Source organism: Tupaia chinensis, unplaced genomic scaffold (assembly GCF_000334495.1).
Source record: "Tupaia chinensis unplaced genomic scaffold, TupChi_1.0 Scaffold141861_1, whole genome shotgun sequence".
Taxonomy (NCBI): Eukaryota; Metazoa; Chordata; class Mammalia; order Scandentia; family Tupaiidae; genus Tupaia; species Tupaia belangeri.
This window is the reverse complement of record NW_006201718.1, coordinates 427,324-434,526: the sequence shown is the minus strand read 5'-3', so window position 1 is coordinate 434,526 and position 7,203 is coordinate 427,324.

The following is a 7,203-nucleotide window of genomic DNA, read 5'->3' as shown; positions in this document are numbered from 1 at the left end:
ATTTATAAGCCCTTTATATATGAAGAAAAGAATTACATATATCCCCCCTGCCGTGCCTTCATTTCAGAGAGTTCTGTGGGAAAGTGAGGAGCTGAATCACACTGTTATTGCTGCATCAAGCCTTTTCTGTTAAATTAAAAGTAATTACCAAAATGAAGGCTTTGGTCTACAACCAAAGACATATGTAAGAGCCTCCCTACTACTCTCCTCTTCCTCATATCCACCACTGCAAATTAAATGAAAGTAGTAATGGCAGCACCTTCCTGGGGCATTTTTAATGAGGTTTAGCACAGATGCGGTAAAGTGCATGAATCATAAGCATAGAGCTTGATATAATTTTTAGACACAAACACACTCACATTATGACCCAGATCAAAGTCTAGAACTTCAGGGAACCAGCAGTTAGCGTAATGACTATGTCACTGGACTCCCATGTAGTCAACCAGGTTCGTTTCCCAGACCCGATGGCTTAAAACTCATGCTGGGTGCATGTGCGTGCGTGCCCAAGATCCTGAGAGGAGAATGGAGGAGAAGGGATTGCGGCATGACCATCCCCCCTGGGGGATGATTTCTCGCTTTCTGTATCTCTGTCTCTGTCTGTCTGGTGAGCGCATGAGCCCTATAGCGAAAACCTCTCCAAAAAAAAAAAAAAGTTTAGAACTTTAGAGTACCCTCAAAGTCTTCCTTATTCTCTCTCCCAGACAGTATCCCAATAAAGGTCATCATAATTCTGCCCTCGATCCCATAGTTTTGACATTTTTTTAGAAAGAGATTTTGACTATAGGTCATATGCACTCTCCAGAGAGACAGAGAGAAACAGAGAAAGAAAGAGAAATCACCCTGGGGGGGGGGGGCGGGATGGCCATGCCACAATCCCTTCTCCCCCATTTTCCACTTGGGATTTTGGACCCACACACACAAGCACCCAAAGTGAGTTTTAAGCCATGTGGAAGTCCAGCAATGTAATCATTACGCCATCTGCTAGCCAGTCTTGCTTTTTCTTTTCTTTTTCATCTTTTCTTCTTTTTTGGAGAGGCTTTTGCTATAGGGCATGTGCGCTCGCCAGACAGAGAGAGACAGAGAGACAGAAAGCAAGAAATCACCCCCCAGGGGGGATGGCCACACCGCAGCAATCCCTTCTCCTCCGTCTTCCTCTCGGGATCTTGGGCACGCACGCACATGCACCTGGTGTGAGTTTTAAGCCACCAAGTCCGGGATGCGAATCTGGGTTAACTACATGGGAGTCCAGTGACATAGCCATTACACTAACTGCTGGTCCCCCGTCTTGCTTTTTCTTAATTCTCACATAAATCATACAGTATATACTCTTTTGTGTCAGTTTCTGTTTTGTTTTCTATTTTCCTTTTTTTTTTAAAAAGAATTATTTAATTTAATTTAATTTATTTATTAATTATTTAAATTTGACCAGAGAGAGAGAAGAAAAGTGAGAAAGCAAGCTGACTTGCACCACCATCGACCATGTGGGAGTCCAGCACCTTTAACCATCATACCACCTGCTGGCCCCTTGTTTTGTTTTTCATTCAACATTATGTCTGTGACTTTCACACAGTACTTACTACTTCTAGATAACTTTTTTCTTTTTTAATTACCAGAGGGTGCTAGTGCTCACCATAAAGAGACAGAGAGATAGACAGAAAGAGAAATAGAAGGGGGGAGAATGTGCTCAGTATGTGATGTTGAAACCCCTTCTCCTTCATTTCTTCATTCTGTCAGGATTTTTGACATACACTCATAGGTGCCTAGTATGTTTTTCAAGCTGCCATGGCTTTTGAACTGCAGTGAGTCACATGGATAATACTGGTGGTAAAACTAGATCTTTAGCTAATTTGTCTAAGGTCACAGTAGTAAGTGGAAAGCTTAGGATTCATCAACTGTCTGACTCCAAAACTCAAGCATTTTCATCACAACCACAATCAGGTGAGCAGGGAGAGACATAGGTAAGTAGTGATTGGGAAGAAGAGGAAGATAAAAGCATTCAGATTTCAGCATGAAGCTCTATACTTAAGGGTACACCTGCTCTTTTAGTCTCTGGAATATTTAAGACATTTTCTATTGAAACTTTGATTTAGTCTGCATTTGCCTGTGTGGGGTCTAACCTCTCAAACACTCTCTTAAATATTTTTGTAATACTTTTAAGATCATATTATGTGCCAGACATCATTGTAATGTTTTATGTGCATTATATCATTTTAATCCTCATAAATGCATGAGAAGGTACTATTGATGCCTCTATTTTACAGATGAGGAAACTGGAGCATAAAGGGATTAAGTAGCTTGCTTCATGCCATATAACTTGAAGGGAGAGGGTCTGAATCTAAAAGTGAATCTAAGGATTCAGATTTCAGGTGATTGGGATTCATGACCTATTCTTGTGAATGTGGTGCCATAATGCATAGAACTAGGCTAGTGTGCCCCTCTGTAAGCAAGTTTGCCCTTGTCCCATATTGTAGTCCATTCATCCAATGCAGATGCAAATTCCTGAAGGACAGAATGTGTCTTGTATCCCATATTATTGTTTTAAACTTACTCTGGGTCATATATTTAGTGGGTGCTGAGTAAATATCAGCTGATTCATATGTCAACATATTCATTGAATCCTCCACTGTGTTTCCTTTTGGGAGGATGGGGTGCACAATGGATAATACATAACAGTGATCCTACTCTTGAAGTAAAAGATTGAGAGAGATTCTCTGAGCAAAGATTTAGTTTTTAATTTTTTGATTGTAGAAAGTCTTATAGGGCCAGCACGTGGCGTGGCGGTTAAGGTGCTGGATTACTATGTGGTCAACCACAGTCCCAGTCTCAGGCTTGAAAGTCACACCAGGCGTGTGTACATGCATGCCCAGAATCCCCTAGAAGAGAGTGGAGGAGAAGAGATTGAGGTATGACCATCCTCCTGGGGGGTGATTTCTTACTTTTTCCCTCTCTCTGTCTCTCCAGCAAGTGCATATACCCTATAGCAAAAATCTCTAAAAAACAAAAAGAAAGTCTTACAAAGGTGTAAAGATTGAATCACATTTGATGGTTTTTATTCTGGTTATCTGGTGCTGTGTAATGAATCATCCAAACTTGGTATTAGAAAGCAACAACCATTGTATTATTCTTACAGATTCTGTGGGTTAGTAATTCAAGCAGGGGACAGAAGGTATGGCTTAGCTCTCTTCCACAATGTCTAAGGCCGAAGCTGTGACAACTCAGATAGCTAGGAATGACTTGATTGGCTAAGGAAAGGAATCATCTAGATATTTCTTCACTTACATGTCTGGCATATTATCTGAGATGACTTGGAGAATGAGCTCAGCTGAGACTGATGACTAGAGCACCTATACATGACTCCTCCATATCACCTGGGCTTCCTCACAGCATGATATTTCAAAATAGTCTGATATCTCATGTGGTGGCTTTGAGCTCCAAGAAAAAATGTTCCAGCAAACAAAATGGAAGCTGCATCATCTTTTTTGATATCTCTGGAAGTTACATAGTGCCACTTCTGTTGGACTCTATTAGTTAAATCAGTCAAAGCCTGCCAAGATTCAAAGGGAAGGGACATAGATTCCCATCTGTTAATGGTAGTATCAAAGAATTTGCAACTATTAAGTGTTCACTAATGACCCTATGACCCTATTGAATTACATAAAATCTGTACTGCCTGAGAAAGCTAGGACCATGTTTGCTTCAATAGAATAATGATGGAACTTGAAATTGTTGACCTGGACCTGTAAACTGCAATACTGTTGTCCAGCTGATTTTGTTCTGTACTCATTGGACATCTTTGATTGTCAGGGTATTCCCCAAATTAATGCAGGTGAGTTGCCTCTTTTTCCCCATTAATGTGAGTGATCTTTCAGTTGCCAGTTTACACTGCTTCCTCACCCCTTCCTGGACTGTGCCATAACTTGAGATTTTCTACCCACCTATTCCCTGTCAAAGCTAAAGGTGAACATTTCCTGTTTCATGTGATAAATTAACAAATTTTATTCCTATAAATTTCTTACTTACTAGGAAGCTGTGATCCAACTGAGGAGATAAACATAGAGACTTTCCTGGAATAGAATAATCAATATAGAATGTCACAACCTAAGTAGATAGTAGCCTGTGGTAAATGGGACTCCAGTTATCTAGTAAATTGTTGCACATAATATTTACATTTGCTATCTAACAGATTCATCATTTTGTAACCCTCAGTCTTTCTGTATGTCTAGTTGTTCTGATTTAGAATGTTAGTGGTTCAGAATATCAGAAGCCCCTTGGAGTTCATAATGTTGGTTCAATTCACACCTTTACAAATGAAGACACTGAGGCCAGGGACGTCACCAGAGAGTCTCCTCCAAGGTCTACTAGTGAATTAGGGACAGAGTACAAAACAGAACCCAGGTCTCCCTGCTGCCAGACCAGGTTCTTCTTAACATATCACCTCATATTTGTAGATCTGTGCAGGGCTCTTCATACCTACTTAAAAGAGCCTTACCCACAGAGGCACCTAGGAGGAGAGCTAAGAAAGCTCTCTCATTTTACTTTCCCTATTTCCCTTCCTTTTACTAGACTAAGGGTAGAACTTTTAGTAGAAAGACTAAATGACTTGGAAGAGTTGGAAGAATTTTTGGCCTTTGGTGTTTTTTTTCCAGACTTTTAACAGAACATGGGGCACTTTGTTCTACGAAGGTACATTTAGAACTAAGGATTAGCTTCTTAGATAATGTCTCTAGTTCAAAAGGACTGAGAAGTACCAGGACAAGGTTCAGAGGACAGGAAAAAAGAACACAAAGCTTTGGGTTTTCTTGAGATTCAAAGGTAAAACCTAAAGATATGCCAACCTCACATACTCCACATTTTTCCAAAGCAATCTTCATTTCTGTTATTTGGGTAATTGTTTAGCCATGTGTCCGATAGTACATTTTCTAAGCAAACTAGAAATAGTAAGGGATCTTCTGCAACCTGATAAAGAGCACCTATAAAAAAACTATAGCTAAGATCATACTTAATAGTTAAATACTGAACATTTTCCCCTAAGATCAGAAACAAAGGAAAACTATCTGTTCTCACCACTTCAATTGAACATTGTTGAAGAAATTCTAACCAGTGAAATAAGGCAGGAAAAAAAAAGCATGAAAATGGAAAAAGAAAAATATAACTTTACAGATGACATTATTATTTACATTTAAAAAACCTAAGGTACCAGCAGATGGTGTAAGGGTTACGTTGTTGTACTCCCACATAGTTGACCATGGTTCAAGTCCCAGACTTGGCGGCTTAAAACTCTCGCCAGGTGCTTGTGTACGTGCCTAAAATCCTGTGAGAAGAACAGGGAAGGGAATAGCAGCATGACCATCTCCCCTAGGGGGTGATTTATCACTTTCTGTCTCTCTGTCTCCCTCTGTCTCTCTGGAGACTGCAAGCACCACCCTATAGCAAAAATCTCTCTAAAAAAAAATAAGCCTAAAGAATCTACAAAAATGAAAACCTTAAGTAGTATAAGTGAATCTACCAAGGTTGTATGGTACAAGGTCAATATATAAAAATAAATTAGACTTCTCTATAGTAACATAGACAATTGGAAAATGAAATGAAAGCGTAAAAACAGTATCACTAAAATAGACTCAGATAACATTAAATATTTAGGAATAAATCCAAGAAAATTCATGCATGTAGTATCACCAAATTCATTATGTCTTAAGTTTCAATAATATCATGAATAAAATAGCTGTTCCAATCCAGTGATTTCTATCCACTTAATGCTTCCAATTGTACTTTTTCTATCTATCAAATGCCTTCAATTAGCCACCCAATTTGAATCTTTCTTGTACAAAGCTAGAATGAAATTTATTCTTTAATAACATTTCATTTTACCAACCATTTAAAAGCTACATTTTGGAACCAGCAGTTAGCGTAATGGCTATGTCGCTGTACTCCCACATAGTCGACTGTGGTTTGCGTCCCGGACCCGGTGGTTTAAAACTCACACTGGGCGCGTGTGCGTGCATGCCCAAGATCCCAAGAGGAGAATGGAGGAGAAGGGATTGCAGTGTGACCATCCCCCCTGGGGGATGATTTCTCGCTTTCTGTCTCTCTGTCTCTCTCTGTCTGTCTGGCGAGCGCACGCGCCCTATAGCGAAAACCTCTCCAAAAATAAATAAATAAATAAAAGCTACATTTTGTCATTTAAAATAATTCTGTTTAAATTATGTTTTTTAGTATTTAGGAAAAGAGTCTGAAATAGCAAAAACATGGGCCACTATAAACAACTACTTTTGCTAATTTTTTTTTTTTTTTTTAGGTTTTGGTTATAGGGCACATGTACTCACTGGAGAGAAACAGAGACAGAGAGAGAGGGAAAATAAGAGATCCCCCACCCCCCATGGAGGATGGCCACTCCACAATGCCTTCTCTTCCATTCTCCTCTTGAGATTTTGGGCATGCACACACATGCACCGAGCGGGATTGTCAAGTCGTGGGGTCCGGGTCTCCAACCATAGTGGCCATGTGGGAGTCCAGTGTCTTAACCACTACATCACCTGCTAGTCCCCACTTGTACTGATTTTAATGCTTAAGTAATTCAAGTGAAGCTAAATAATAGATAGACAAATGATATTACAATGGGCTAGTCACAGCTATGTAGGAGGCTGAAACAGGAGGACCATGAGTTCAAGACCAGCTTGTGTAACATAGTGAGACCCTGCCTCTGGGGGAATAGAAGATATAAAAATGAATTTTATATGTCCAAATAAGTATGAAAGCAAGTGAAATAATACATAATTAAGCTGAAAGCAGGAAAGCTGTAGGAAATTAGAAATGAGACAATGTTTTCCTGGAAGATGATAGTAAATATCTGCTTCACAAGAGTTTAAACAAGCATGGTATAGCATGGTGTACTTAATCAAATTCCAGAAAAAAATACATCATAGGAAGTTCTGCCTAAAGTGAAAATTACATCACTAAAAAGGGAAAAAATGATAATCAGCTCTTTTTCTTGTAGATACAAAGATCTAAGTATAGTTTAGGACCATTTTGGACAGTGAATTAATGAGTTAAATTTTTGGCTTCTTTTTAGTCCTGAATTCAGAAGCCTCCTCTTCCTGTCCCTTTCCAAGGACAAAGGAACTCAGGATAAAATATGCACATCTGTAATAGGGGAGGGATGAAATTTCCCACTCTCAATAACTCACTGCATAAAAAGTATGAAAT